General features: G+C 39.9%; 1 long non-coding RNA gene across 2 annotated transcripts in view; it reads left to right on the forward strand.

The window, feature by feature from the left end:
* Positions 1-9,274, forward strand: part of LOC138852693 (uncharacterized) — a 194,052-nt gene extending 184,778 nt beyond the window's left edge. For both annotated transcript variants that reach the window (XR_011392013.1, XR_011392014.1), the window contains exons 2-3: positions 7,696-7,845; positions 8,203-9,274. This is a non-coding gene — a long non-coding RNA (uncharacterized lncRNA). The remainder of the gene's footprint in view (positions 1-7,695; positions 7,846-8,202) is intronic.
* The last annotated feature ends 7,174 nt before the right edge of the window (positions 9,275-16,448 follow it).

The raw sequence follows: 16,448 nt of genomic DNA on the forward strand, positions 1-16,448 counted from the left end.
TTCTTTTGGGGGATTTTCTTTCTTTTTTGGGTCACCCTGCCTCGGTGGGAGACGGCCAACTTGTTGAAAAAAAAAAATATATATATATATATATATATATATATTTTTTTTTTTTATTATCACACCGGCCGATTCCCACCAAGGCAGGGTGGCCCGAAAAAGAAAAACTTTCACCATCATTCACTCCATCACTGTCTTGCCAGAAGGGTGCTTTACACTACAGTTTTTAAACTGCAACATTAACACCCCTCCTTCAGAGTGCAGGCACTGTACTTCCCATCTCCAGGACTCAAGTCCGGCCTGCCGGTTTCCCTGAATCCCTTCATAAATGTTACTTTGCTCACACTCCAACAGCACGTCAAGTATTAAAAACCATTTGTCTCCATTCACTCCTATCAAACACGCTCACGCATGCCTGCTGGAAGTCCAAGCCCCTCGCACACAAAACCTCCTTTACCCCCTCCCTCCAACCCTTCCTAGGCCGACCCCTACCCCGCCTTCCTTCCACTACAGACTGATACACTCTTGAAGTCATTCTGTTTCGCTCCATTCTCTCTACATGTCCGAACCACCTCAACAACCCTTCCTCAGCCCTCTGGACAACAGTTTTGGCAATCCCGCACCTCCTCCTAACTTCCAAACTACGAATTCTCTGCATTATATTCACACCACACATTGCCCTCAGACATGACATCTCCACTGCCTCCAGCCTTCTCCTCGCTGCAACATTCATCACCCACGCTTCACACCCATATAAGAGCGTTGGTAAAACTATACTCTCATACATTCCCCTCTTTGCCTCCAAGGACAAAGTTCTTTGTCTCCACAGACTCCTAAGTGCACCACTCACTCTTTTTCCCTCATCAATTCTATGATTCACCTCATCTTTCATAGACCCATCCGCTGACACGTCCACTCCCAAATATCTGAATACGTTCACCTCCTCCATACTCTCTCCCTCCAATCTGATATTCAATCTTTCATCACCTAATCTTTTTGTTATCCTCATAACCTTACTCTTTCCTGTATTCACCTTTAATTTTCTTCTTTTGCACACCCTACCAAATTCATCCACCAATCTCTGCAACTTCTCTTCAGAATCTCCCAAGAGCACAGTGTCATCAGCAAAGAGCAGCTGTGACAACTCCCACTTTGTGTGTGATTCTTTATCTTTTAACTCCACGCCTCTTGCCAAGACCCTCGCATTTACTTCTCTTACAACCCCATCTATAAATATATTAAACAACCACGGTGACATCACACATCCTTGTCTAAGGCCTACTTTTACTGGGAAAAAATTTCCCTCTTTCCTACATACTCTAACTTGAGCCTCACTATCCTCGTAAAAACTCTTCACTGCTTTCAGTAACCTACCTCCTACACCATACACTTGCAACATCTGCCACATTGCCCCCCTATCCACCCTGTCATACGCCTTTTCCAAATCCATAAATGCCACAAAGACCTCTTTAGCCTTATCTAAATACTGTTCACTTATATGTTTCACTGTAAACACCTGGTCCACACACCCCCTACCTTTCCTAAAGCCTCCTTGTTCATCTGCTATCCTATTCTCCGTCTTACTCTTAATTCTTTCAATTATAACTCTACCATACACTTTACCAGGTACACTCAACAGACTTATCCCCCTATAATTTTTGCACTCTCTTTTATCCCCTTTGCCTTTATACAAAGGAACTATGCATGCTCTCTGCCAATCCCTAGGTACCTTACCCTCTTCCATACATTTATTAAATAATTGCACCAACCACTCCAAAACTATATCCCCACCTGCTTTTAACATTTCTATCTTTATCCCATCAATCCCGGCTGCCTTACCCCCTTTCATTTTACCTACTGCCTCACGAACTTCCCCCACACTCACAACTGGCTCTTCCTCACTCCTACAAGATGTTATTCCTCCTTGCCCTATACACGAAATCACAGCTTCCCTATCTTCATCAACATTTAACAATTCCTCAAAATATTCCTTCCATCTTCCCAATACCTCTAACTCTCCATTTAATAACTCTCCTCTCCTATTTTTAACTGACAAATCCATTTGTTCTCTAGGCTTTCTTAACTTGTTAATCTCACTCCAAAACTTTTTCTTATTTTCAACAAAATTTGTTGATAACATCTCACCCACTCTCTCATTTGCTCTCTTTTTACATTGCTTCACCACTCTCTTAACTTCTCTCTTTTTCTCCATATACTCTTCCCTCCTTGCATCACTTCTACTTTGTAAAAACTTCTCATATGCTAACTTTTTCTCCCTTACTACTCTCTTTACATCATCATTCCACCAATCGCTCCTCTTCCCTCCTGCACCCACTTTCCTGTAACCACAAACTTCTGCTGAACACTCTAACACTACATTTTTAAACCTACCCCATACCTCTTCGACCCCATTGCCTATGCTCTCATTAGCCCATCTATCCTCCAATAGCTGTTTATATCTTACCCTAACTGCCTTCTCTTTTAGTTTATAAACCTTCACCTCTCTCTTCCCTGATGCTTCTATTCTCCTTGTATCCCATCTACCTTTTACTCTCAGTATAGCTACAACTAGAAAGTGATCTGATATATCTGTGGCCCCTCTATAAACATGTACATCCTGAAGTCTACTCAACAGTCTTTTATCTACCAATACATAATCCAACAAACTACTGTCATTTCGCCCTACAACATATCGTGTATACTTATTTATCCTCTTTTTCTTAAAATATGTATTACCTATAACTAAACCCCTTTCTATACAAAGTTCAATCAAAGGGCTCCCATTATCATTTACACCTGGCACCCCAAACTTACCTACCACACCCTCTCTAAAAGTTTCTCCTACTTTAGCATTCAAGTCCCCTACCACAATTACTCTCTCACTTGGTTCAAAGGCTCCTATACATTCACTTAACATCTCCCAAAATCTCTCTCTCTCCTCTGCATTCCTCTCTTCTCCAGGTGCATACACGCTTATTATGACCCACTTCTCGCATCCAACCTTTACTTTAATCCACATAATTCTTGAATTTACACATTCATATTCTCTTTTCTCCTTCCATAACTGATCATTTAACATTACTGCTACCCCTTCCTTTGCTCTAACTCTCTCAGATACTCCAGATTTAATCCCATTTATTTCCCCCCACTGAAACTCTCCTACCCCCTTCAGCTTTGTTTCGCTTAGGGCCAGGACATCCAACTTCTTTTCATTCATAACATCAGCAATCATCTGTTTCTTGTCATCCGCACTACATCCACGCACATTTAAGCAACCCAGTTTTATAAAGTTTTTCTTCTTCTCTTTTTTAGTAATTGTATACAGGAGAAGGGGTTACTAGCCCATTGCTCCCGGCATTTTAGTCGCCTCATACGACACGCATGGCTTACGGAGGAAAGATTCTTTTCCACTTCCCCATGGACAATAGAAGAAATAAAAAAGAACAAGAGCTATTTAGAAAAAAGAGAAAAACCTAGATGTATGTATATATATATATGCATGTGCGTGTCTGTGAAGTGTGACCAAAGTGTAAGTAGGAGTAGCAAGATATCCCTGTTATCTTAGCGTGTTTATGAGACAGAAAAAGAAACCAGCAATCCTACCATCATGCAAAACAGTTACAGGTTTTTGTTTCACAGTCATCTGGCAGGACGGTAGTACTTCCCTGGGTGGTTGCTGTCTACCAACCTACTACCTACTTATGATATTAATCCGTTCTTGAGAGCTCATCGTAAGCCGAAATTATCGTAAGGCGAATTAATTTTCCCCATAAGAAATAATGGAAATCAAATTAATCCGTGCAAGACACCCCAAAGTATGAAAAAAAAAAATTTACTACATGAAATATTAATTTTAATACACACAAACTGAAGAAAACATGCACAATTACTACTATACTAAGAATAGAATATACATGACACTTACCTTTATTGAAGATCTGGTGATGATTGATGGGATGGGAGGAGGGGAGTGTGTGGAAGCTGTTATTGTTTAGACGGGGAATCCCCTTCCATTAGGACTTGAGGTATCAAGTCCTTTTCCGGGGTTACTTCCCTTCTTTTAATGCCACTAGGACCAGCTTGAGAGTCACTGGATCTCTGTCGCACAACAAATCTGTCCATAGAGGTCTGTACCTCCCGTTCCTTTAAGACTTTCCTAAAATGGGCCATAACAGTGCCATTGTAATAGTCACCAGCATGGCTTGCAGTAGCTGTGTCAGGGTGATTTTCATCCGCAAAAGTTTGCAGTTCAACCCACTTTGCACACATTTCCTTAATCTTTGAAGTAGGCAACTTCCTCGATTTCTCTCTCCCCTCCTCTGAAGCAGTTTCCTCAGGTCTGGCCTCTTGCTGTTGAAGATGATCTTGCAGCTTTTCAGTGGTTAGTTCTTCATCATCATTCTCCACAAACTCTTCCACATCCTCCCCACTAACCTCCAACCCCATGGACTTTCCCAATGCCACATTAGATTCCACAACTGGCATAGGCTCCTGAGGATTAGCACCAAACACTTCAAAATTCATTTCTTCTACACATTGTCCCACAGGGAAGTGTCCTTGGCCCTCTTCTCTTTCTCCTATACATAAATGACCTTCCAAATGCTTTGCAATTACTCAAACCCACACTATTTGCAGATGACACTACATACGTCTTCTCTCACCCGAGCCCAGTCACGCTAGCCAATACTGTAAATACCGAATTGCAGAAAATATCTACCTGGATGAGGACTAACAAACTTACACTAAACATTGACAAAACCTACTTCATTCAGTTTGGTAACAGAGCTACAGATGTCCCTCTTAACATAATGATAAACGGATCACCTATCACAAAGCTAACAGAGGGAAAATTCTTAGGAATCCACCTTGATAATAGACTCAAATTTCATACACATATACAACAAATTTCTAAGAAAATTTCCAAGACTGTAGGCATACTATCGAAGATACGGTACTATGTTCCACAGTCAGCCCTCCTGGCCCTATATCACTCTCTTATTTACCCCTATCTCACCTATGGAATTTGTGCATGGGGCTCAACAACAATTAACCATCTCATAAGATAAGATAAGATAAGATTTCGTTCGGATTTTTAACCCCGGAGGGTTAGCCACCGAGGATAACCCAAGAAAGTCAGTGCGTCATCGAGGACTGTCTAACTTATTTCCATTGGGGTCCTTAATCTTGTCCCCCAGGATGCGACCCACACCAGTCGACTAACACCCAGGTACCTATTTGCTGCTAGGTGAACAGGACAACATGTGTAAGGAAACGTGTCAAATGTTTCCACCCGCCGGGAATCGAACCCGGGCCCTCCGTGTGTGAAGCGGGAGCTTTAGCCACCAGACCACCGGGTCACAGCCACCAGACCACCGGGTCACTAATTACCCAACAAAAGGCTGCAATTAGAATGATAACAAATTCTCACTACAGGCAGCACACTCCACCAATATTCAATACACTAAACCTACTCACCATACAAAACATCCATACTTATTACTGCGCCTATTACATACATAGAACACTTAACTCTGATATTAACCCTCCCCTCAAACATCTCCTTGCCAACCTCAACAGAACACATGACCATAACACAAGGCACAGATCACTCTTTGATGTTCCTCGTGTCCATCTCACACTATGCAAAAACTCAATGCACATAAAAGGCCCTAAAATCTGGAATTCATTACCTGTAAATATAAAAGAAACACTACCTGTTTATAAATTCAAGTCTCTTCTCAAAGATCACTTACTCACCCAAAACCAAATAAATACTGAATAACTGAACCTTATAAATTGTATATCTTAAATGTTTCTCACAATTATATCACATAAATGTTAAACCATGAGCGTGTTTGATAGGAGTGAATGGAGACAAATGGTTTTTAATACTTGACGTGCTGTTGGAGTGTGAGCAAAGTAACATTTATGAAGGGATTCAGGGAAACCGGCAGGCCGGACTTGAGTCCTGGAGATGGGAAGTACAGTGACTGCACTCTGAAGGAGGGGTGTTAATGTTGCAGTTTAAAAACTGTAGTGTAAAGCACCCTTCTGGCAAGACAGTGATGGAGTGAATGATGGTGAAAGTTTTTCTTTTTCGGGCCACCCTGCCTTGGTGGGAATCGGCCAGTGTGATAATAAAAAAAAAATAATAAATGTTAAACCTAAAACCGAATCTAACTTTATTATTTTTTAAATACACTACCTAACAGAATACTTCATATGACTGAATGTACAACATTGCATGCAACCATATGACCTGTCTTTGTAATACTCACTTGTGCTTTATAGTAATCTGTTTACATTAATGTTTTATCACTGATTTCATCATTGCTTAGTTAATCTTAAGTTAATTTTAAGCCAGCCCGTAATGCTATGCATAGTATAAGTGGTTTTGGCATGCTGCTCTTATCTGTATTTTTTTGTACCTCTGTATGTGTGCTCAAATTGTTAATAAATAAATAAATAAATAAATTGTGGCCACAGTTTCTTTCAAGCAGAGTTCAAGGTCCTCTTAGTCACTCCCTCCAAAACCTTACCTATAAGGTTTACACAACTGAGGATGCTAAAGTGATCTTTCCAAAACTCTCTTAGAGTCAATCGAGTGTCTGAGGTCACTTCAAAGCACTTTTGAAACAGCTTTTTTGTAGAGTTTTTTTAAGTTTGAAATGAACTGCTGGTCCATGGGCTGCAGGAGAGGAGTGGTATTAGGAGGAAAAAACTTGACTTTAATGAAGCTCATGTCCCTAGGTATATATATATATATATATATATATGTCGTGCCGAATAGGCAGAACTTGCGATCTTGGCTTAAATATATATATATATATATATTTATATATATATATATATATATATATGTAAACAAATCTAAAATATATATATATAAATATATATATATATATATATATATATATATACACACACACACACACACACACACACACACACACACACACACACACACACACACACACACACACACACACACACACACACGCACACACACCTACCATCCGACTTACGACCGAGTTTGGTTCCGAGAAACCGGTCGTAAGTCGAAATGGTCGCAAGTCGAACTTTACTACTGAATATCAACAAAACATTTTTGTAATTATTTTATTTTTTTATTTTGGTATTTCATGTTTTACTTTACTTTTTATGTTATTAGTACTGTATTTTATACTGTAAGATTTAGGATAAACACTGTGTACAACACAAATAGTTGTTTATTTCCCAGAAATTTGGCATAAGAAAACACGGTCGTAAGTCGAGTGGTCATAAGTCGAGCAGGTCGTAAGTCGGATGGTAGGTGTATATATATATATATATGTGTGTGTGTGTGTATGCATATATATATATATACGTATAATCTATTTTTTTACGTTTCTTGTTTTTTTAATGCAATATGTTGAACTGTTATGTGGCTAGGATTAACAGATTGGTACATAAGAGTATAGGAAAGGAGCACTGCAGCAAGCCTACTATCCCAAGCTAGTCACGTCCAAGTCACACCCACTTAAAAAGGAAGGAACACTGTTGTAGGCCTTCTAGCTCATGCTAGGCAGGTCCAAGTCACACCCACCGTCATCCACTCATGTACTTGTCTAACCCATTTTTAAAGCTACCATTCGGTCAGTTAAGAAGACTTACTAGAATATTGTGGCCAGTTTTAACGAGTGTCTCCTCCCACAGGTACAGCTCCTCACCCAAGCCCAAGTCATGTTTAGTGCAACGCGGGGAGTCTCCAGGATCAGTCACAGTGTCACACCACACTCACAGCAACTCCAGAACACACCACCACGAGTCAGCCATACCCAAGATGACGCACCAGCACAGAACAGGGTACCTCCATGTCTTAATCTTAGTTAATTGGAATTTTCACTAGTGAATTTGCATGATTTATTATGCATTATTCCAAATAAATTTGTCACACAAATCTGAAGGTAGCAATGTTATGGTAGTTAAGAGTGCATAACAGTCTAATTGTATATTTTTTGCATTATATTTCTGATTCCAGTATCAAGTAATCATATTAATCAATTCATTAATAAAGATGCATATATGATACAAGATAATTATTTTGCATATATGATACAAGATAATTATTTTGCATATATGATACAAGATAATTATTTTGGTAAGTCACTTATAATATTTGTAAGTTAACAATATAACTCTGCATAATGCTTTCATGTGCAGTCATCTTGCATCACAAGGAGTGCTACCTGCCAGTCACATAAGTGTGAAACAAACATAGATAGTAGACAGCAACCATCCAGGGAGATACTGCCCTCCTCTCTCTCGTGAATGTGAAAGGAAAACCGATGAAAATACAACACTGAAGGGATTGCTGTTTTTGAACATAAGAAAGGAAGAACACTACAGTAGGCCTGTTGGCCCATACTGGGCAGGTCCTTTACAAATCTAACCCACTAACAGAATATTTGTCCAACCCATTTACAGTGCTACCCTAACAATAAGCTTTGATAAATCTATTTACTCATGTGCAAGTGCCACTCCAATCCAACCCCTCTCATTCATGTAATTATTCAACTTAAACTTGAAACTACCCAAGGTTTTAGCTTCAGTCACCCTACTAGGCAGACTGTTCCACTCATCAACTATCCTGTTTCCAGACCAATACTTTCCTATAACCTTTCTAAATCTAAACTTATCTAATTTGAATCCATTTTTGCAGGTTCTGTCTCTTGAAGGTATATCTTTGACTTTATATCCCCTTTGTTAATACCCATCTAACACTTATACACTACGATTATGTCTCCCCCTCATTCTTCGTCTTACAAGTGAATGTAATTTAAGGGACTTCAATCTTTCGTCATACGGAAGATTTATAATGCTATGTATTAATTTTATCATTATTCGTTGAATATTTTCTAATGAATTTATATTCATTCTATAATATGGTAACCAGAACTGAGCTGCGTAATCTAGGTGAGGCCTTACTAATGATGTACAAAGCTGTAGTATAACCACTGGACTTCTGTTACTTACGCTTCTTGATGTAAATCTCAGTAATCTGTTTGCCTTGTTATGTACGCTGAGGCATTGCTTTCTTGGCTTAAGGTTGCTGCTCATCATAACCCCAAGTCCTTTTCGCAGTCTGTATGCTATGGATGTGATGAATGGTTTTGAAAACCGACAAGTTGAAGATTGAGACACTTATGCAACATATGGGAATCTTTATTGAGGAAACGTTTCACCACACAGTGGCTTCATCAGTCCAATGCAAAGCAGAAAGGTGTAAGGGGAGGAGTGTGAGGTAATCAGTCCCTCAGCCTGGGGTCGATGTGTTCAATCCATCAATCTTATAGAATGTACAGCATAGGGCCGTAGACATGGCTTATATACTGTAGCCAGGTGAGGCGAAGCAGGAGGAGGCGGGATCGTAGTGGTACCATCCATTAGTCGAAGTAGGTCTTTGACTAGTGGATGGTACCACTATGATCCCGCCTCCTCCTGCTTCGCCTCACCTGACTAAAGTATATAAGCCATGTCTACTGCCCTATGCTGTACCCACACTACACATATCACGACAGCATTGCTTCACAGCAGACGTAGACCACACTTCACGATGCACTTCTCAAACAGGGTAAAAATCAAAGCAGAGAGTGGGACAGTCAATGACTCATCCAAGCTAGCACTTGCAGCTGTTGTCAGTGGCAGACTGCAAATCAAGTTTAATGCGATTCTGTCGCTCAAAGAGGCCTTCGTTGTCGTCTGTACTGATGACACCAAGGCTGAAAAACTCATTACCACCACTGCTACAACCACGCTACGAGATCAGGGATTTATTGTCTTGACTTCCCCAGCTCTGAGGGCCAGGAGAACTGTGTTCCTCAAGAGACTTGACAGGCTCATCACTGCCCAGGCTACCGAAGAAATCAAGTCGTCCATTGAAGCACAGAACCCTTGGGTCAAGGTGGAATTCATTACCAAAATACCCAATGCCTCCTCCATGCTGAGGGTCACCTTCAGTGACGTCAACATGGCAGCCAGAGCTCTCGCTGAGGGACTGGCTATTCTCTACTTCCACATCAATCCAGCCTTCATCGAAGCAGAAAAATTCCATCAAATTCCACAGTGTTCCAACTGTTACCCATACCTACATACCACCAAAGACTACCCTGCCAAGAATGAGAAGTTCTGCTCCACCTGCAGCCAAGAAGGTCATGACTTCAAGACGTGCACTATTGCCTCTCCACTTAAATGCTTGAACTGCAAGAATGATCACCATACTCTTGCTGCCAAGTGCCCAACTAGACAAGATATACTTAAGAAACAACTCCAACAACAAAAAAGCCCACTGCACAAGCTAGGACTACATATGCTGTTATTACCAAGCTTCAAGCAGATACTACCAAGATTCTTCAAGCCACACAAGCTGCATCTACCACTTCTTCACCAGCTTTTGCTGGCGACTCCACCAATATTCTTTACTGCATCATGTATGCTCATGTGCAGAATGTAGCTGAACCTGGTTCCTTCAACACCACCATCAATGAACTCTTCAAGCTCAACAACATGCCTGGTTTCATATTCCCTGCATCTCCACCTTCCACAGAGATCATAAAATCCACTGCAAATGTTGCCAACATTACCACTGCTCCACTGCTACCACACCTTCCTCCCGACACAGAGATGGACCAATCAGAGACCACTGAGATGCCGACCGATTCCACCATTGAGAGTCCACCAGTACCTGCTTCCACCTCCGTCACAACGGACCAATCAGATGCCTCACCTCAATCGTCTCAGCCACCATCCAAGAAGATTAAAACACAAGAGCCTTGGGATGCATCCCTACGTACTACTGCCACTCCTTCACAAGAAGTCCAGTTCTTGTCTGGTGTATACTTCTACACAACCAACCAGAATTAGAACGCAATGTACACTCCAGAAATTATTCAACGCCTCCACAATGGGACAGTCAAGTTCACCTGCGGCTCAAGTCGATCATTCACCACTGAATCCCTGATCAACCTACTCTCAAAAAGTCATCGCTTTGTGGCACTCAACTACACCACAAGGAAGAAATTCAGGACTCTCCAGAATGGGGCTGCCAAAGACTGTGCCCTCACCTAGAAGGACTGTCAATGATCAATCACCGAGAAGAGAAATTTCCCCAGCACTTTGCTGCCTGCTAAAGCTGGTGTGTGGCTCCAAAATGAACCCTGTAATTGCTGCCTCCTCCCTCCTATGCTGGTGAAGATGCTAAATGAGAAGACACTTCCCACTTGGGGACTCACCACAAGACAGAAGAAGAAGTCACCCTTCAACCGGAGGGCCCCAAGAATGAATACAGGAGAAAGAAGATGAACGACACCCCCTTGCCCGGGAGGCCACTGCCGGGTCGGCATCTGGAGAAGACCCGGGCCGGAAGTACCGGCAAACTTACAACAACAACAACAACAACAACCTATGCTGTACATTCTATAAGATCGATGGACTGAACACATCGACTCCAGGCTGAGGGAATGATTACCTCACACTCCTCCTCTCCTTGCACCTTTCTGCTTTGTATTGGATTGATGAAGCCACTGTGTGGCAAAACGTTTCCTCAATAAAGATTCCCATATGTTGCATAAGTGTCTCGATCTACATCATGCTAGGGATATTCCCGAGCTTCAGAACTTTGCATATATTTACATTGAACTGCATCTACCACTTTTCTGACTACGAATTGAGTTTGTCTAAATCCTCCTGAAGTTCCATGACATCTACGTTTGAATCGATTATCCTACCTATCTTTGTGTCATCAGCGAATTTGCTTACATCGCTAGTAATTCCCACGTCAAGGTTATTGATATATACAAACAACAACAGGCCTAAAACTGATTCCTGTGGAACACCACTTGTTACAGATCCCCAGTCAGGTTTAACCCCATTTATGGTATAAACCTTGGTAACAAATACCAACAAGTTGGTTTAGAAAGACACGTAAGCAAACACTATGACTTATTAGAAAACGTTTCTGTCCTGGGACCTTGATCAAGGTCCCAGGACCGAAACATTTTCTAATAAATATGTCATAGTGTTTGCTTACGTGTTTTTCTAAACCAACCCCATTTATGCACACTTTCTGGCTTCTTTTCGTGATCTGTGACTCGATCCATGACAACACCTTTCCCCCAATGCCATGAGCTGCCACTTTCTTCCACAGTCTCTGGTGTAGTACTCTATCAAAAGCCTTACTAAAATCCAAATAAACAATATCAAATTCATTATCGTGATCATCAGCCTCAGAAGCTTTACTGAAGCAAGTTAGTAAATTAGGCAGGAACGGCCCCTCGTGAATCCATGCTGAGTATCATTAATCAAATTATGCTCATCAAGATGGTTTCTTATAATATCAACCACAGCTGACTCTAGTAATTTGCCTACAATTGAGGTCAGGCTTATTGGGTGGTAATTTGACAGTAATGACTTGTCCCCTGCTTTTAAAAATAGGAATTACATTGGCCCATCTTCCACATAACAAACACTACACCTGTTTGAAGAGATATATTAAAAATATTAGTCAGTGGTTCACAAAGTTCCATTTTTCACTCCTGAAGATCCCTTGAAAAATGCTCATAGGGCCTGGGGATTGATTTTGCTTCAATCGGTCTATCTGTTTGGCAGCCATTTCACTAGTGGCTGTGGCATTTCATAATTTATCTTCTTCAGGCCCACTACGAAAATTAATTATAGGGATATTATTAGTGGCTTCCTGTGTGAAAACCGAGATAAAATAATTATTAAAAATCGAGCACATTTCATTCTCCTTGTCAGTAAGATGCCCAGAGTTATTTTTAAAGGAACCTATTTTTTTTCCAACTTTTGTTCTATAAACCTGGAAAAAACTTTTTGGGTTAGTTTTTGAATCCCTAGCAACTTTAATTTCATAGTTCTGTTTTGTTTTTCTTATCCCCTTTTTAACATCCCTCTTAATTTGAATATATTGATTTATAAGACGACCCTCACCTCTTTTGAGGAGCCTAAATATTCCTTTCTTCTGCCCTAAAAGATGTTTGAGCCTATTATTATTCCATTTTGGGTCATTTCTATTCAATTTTATTTCTTTATATGGAATAACCGTTCTTTGGGCAGCATGTTTAGTGTTTAGAAAGCTGTCATATTGATAGCTCTTTGTTACCCCACTCCACGGATGTTAGGTGTTCTCTAAGCCCATTGTTATCTGCTAAGTGAAAATCTGGGACAGTTGCTGAGTTATCTCTGCTATCCTATTTCCATTCAATGCTAAAGGTAATTGATTTGTGGTCGCATGTGCCATGTTCCACTACAATTTCTCAATTATTAACAGGTTTCTTTGTTTGCCAGAACCAAGTCAAGCAGGCTATTTCCCCTTGTTGGTTCTGTAACAAACTGCTTTAAAAACAATCCTGAACTACCTGTAAGAAGTCGTTGGACTCTAAATTCCCAGTCAAGGAATTCCAGTCAATTTGACTAAAGTCAAAGTCCCCTAGAATTACTATATTATTGTGCCTTGTGGTCTTAATAGTTTCCTCCCAAAGTAGTCTCTCTTGGTCCCTATCCAAGTTTGGGGGATGGTATATCATGCCTAAAATCAAATTTTCATTTCCCTCTGAAAATTCTATCCAGACACTCTGTATGTGTTACTTCAGACTTTATACCTGTTTTTATGCAACAGTTCAAACGATCTTGGACATACAGTGTCACCCCACTCCCCGATGCTTCTTTCTACTTGGAACAATTTAACCCTTTCAGGGTCCGTCCCGTAGATCTACGGCTTTATGTTCAGGGTCCAAACCGTAGATCTACGCCATGAGCTCAGCTCACTCTGATAAACTGTGAGTGGTACATTTGGGCCTAGATATGAGAGAATACATCTATGTGGTATGTGTGCACCACATAAAACAGATCCTGCAGCACACTGTGTATAATGAGAGAAAAAAAATTAAATCATGATTTTTCGATTAAAACAGCAACTTTGCAGTGTTTTTTCGTATGTTTTTTATAGTTGTATTTGCGATTTCTTGGTCTCATTTGATAGAATGGAAGACATGTTACAGAAATAGAGATGATTTTGATTGGTTTTAGCATTGGAAATGGCTTGAAACTGAGCTCAAAGCAGCAGAAATGTTAAATTTTTGCCGATATTCAAGAGTAAACAAACGACCTCACACGTCTAATACACGTCAGCTGGTGGCTCTAATATACATTCACAAATATGGTGATGATATTTATACAATTATTACAGTATTGCATAACAGTAAATCTTCTATTTTTTGGTGTGAATAAAAATTCATTATGTGAATAAAAAATCAAAATGGAATTTATTTGAAAAGCCTCAAAACATAACTAATGAACAGAGGAAATGTTAGTTTAGTGCCAGGAATGCCTACATTGTTCATTCTGGACCCTATTTTGAAATTGGAATATTTTGAACTTTGTGTTAAATTGGCCAAATTAACAATTTCCGATCACTTTATTTTGTAGTTGAAACAGTTGACTTGGCGATTTCTTGTGCTCAATCGATAGAATAGAAGTAATACTAGTGAAATAGCTAAGAATTTGGTTGATTGGAATAATGTAATTGGCCTAAAATGGGAGTCAAAGTCGGCAAAATCGCCGATTCGTAAATATCGCTGACACATCAAAATTTGCGAGAGCATAATTTCGTCAATTTTCCACCAAATTTCGTACTTTTTGTTTTATTACCTTCACAAAAAGATTCTCTACGATTTCATAAGAAAAAATAACATATTTTTTTTTTGAAAATTCTTGGACACTGGTGCGTGACTCCAGATTTGGGCCTTGGACCCTGAAAGGGTTAAGGGGCTGACGAATAAAATATGAGTGATAAAAAAATTGCAATTAAAAAATTATGGAAAAACATGTTTTCTTACCAAAAAATAGTGCATAATTCTGGCAACATGTTGATGCAATCAGCTTGTGTCTATCATATTTCTAAGTAGGTTTGTCCAAAAATGTAATTTTTTTTGTTCTTGCTGTCATCAAGGGGACATGATACTAATTCTGTTTTTTTTTTTTTTTTTACTCCAAAAATTACAATCTTTATGATTGTTTCTATCCAAAAATACTAGTTGGCACCTGCTGAGTTGACTACTGATCAACAAACACACAGCTAGAACCCCAGTGACCTGAGGGTCGCCAATGAGAGGCGAGGTGCACCGGTCGCTGAGATTTGGCGAACGGCGACCATAGAGTTTCACACACAAAAAATGGTTTATCTCAGGAATAAGTTATTGACGTTTGTAGCCACAATTATCAATAACTACTGGACAGATTGTCGTGATTTTTGGACAGCTTATTGAGGAATGATGGTTCTGCAGAAGTACACAAAGGAATTGTGATATTCTTACTGTTTTGTTCTTTTTTTTTCGCCCCCCCCCCCCCCAAAAAAAAAAAAAATAATAATAACTTCAATATTTTTTTATGCAGTCTACTGACATTTTCAAGTTATGTAATTTTATTATTTAGCCTTTATCTTTCATCTCACGTCGACTAGAACATTGTACGTCTTACCAATTTTGTAGTAGGGGGAAAGTTTAAGCCCTATAGAATAGAGCACAATTTATTTTTTTTTCTATCTAACTTTGAGGAAAAAAAATTACTAAAAACACAGTAAGTTTCAAATGCTGCTTAATTCACAGTAAAAATTTAATTGAAATTAGACAAAAGGAAAAAAAATCGAAAGCATTTGTCTCCCCCTAAAAACCTTGAATGTGACATTCAGCAGGCATGTCCCAATTTTTCGTATTAAACCACGGCTCAATTATGGCAAATACATCAATGTTACCTGCATTTGCAACTAATCTCAACTCGTCCATCTTATTCCTAGCATTATGACTATTGGTGTAATATAAATTTAGAGACCCTCCTTTCTCTTTTTCCCTTCCTGCTCATTTCTGTTTTTTCACTTTTCCTATTACTGTCCTTGTAACCTAGTGCCACTGGCTTTCCAATATCTACTTCATTCTGCATATTGCTGATTTCCCTAAAACTCTCAATATTACTACACTGGGACTTCATTGTTTTCTCCCCAAAACACATACCTCTTACTATTTCTAGTTTAAAGCCCTAACAGCACCTTCCACTGCATTGGCCAGTGCCCCAACCCCAGACCTAGATATGTGAAACCTCATCTCTGGCATACATGTCATTTCTGCCATAGAAGAGGTCCCAGTTGTCAATGAATGTTACTGCATTTTCCTTATAGTGTTGTCCAGCCAGCAATTGATATCAGTTGCCCTGGACAACCATTCATTTCCAACTCCTCTCCTTGGCAGAATACCACATATCACAGGGTTCCCTCCCTTCTCCCTAATTACATCTATTGCTGACCTATACCTGCTAATCAGGTCCTCACTCCTATGTCTGCCAGCATCATTGCCTCCAGCACTGAGACAGATAATAGGATTGCTCCCATTACCTCTCAT

Source organism: Cherax quadricarinatus, chromosome 14 (assembly GCF_038502225.1).
Source record: "Cherax quadricarinatus isolate ZL_2023a chromosome 14, ASM3850222v1, whole genome shotgun sequence".
Lineage (NCBI taxonomy): Eukaryota > Metazoa > Arthropoda > Malacostraca > Decapoda > Parastacidae > Cherax > Cherax quadricarinatus.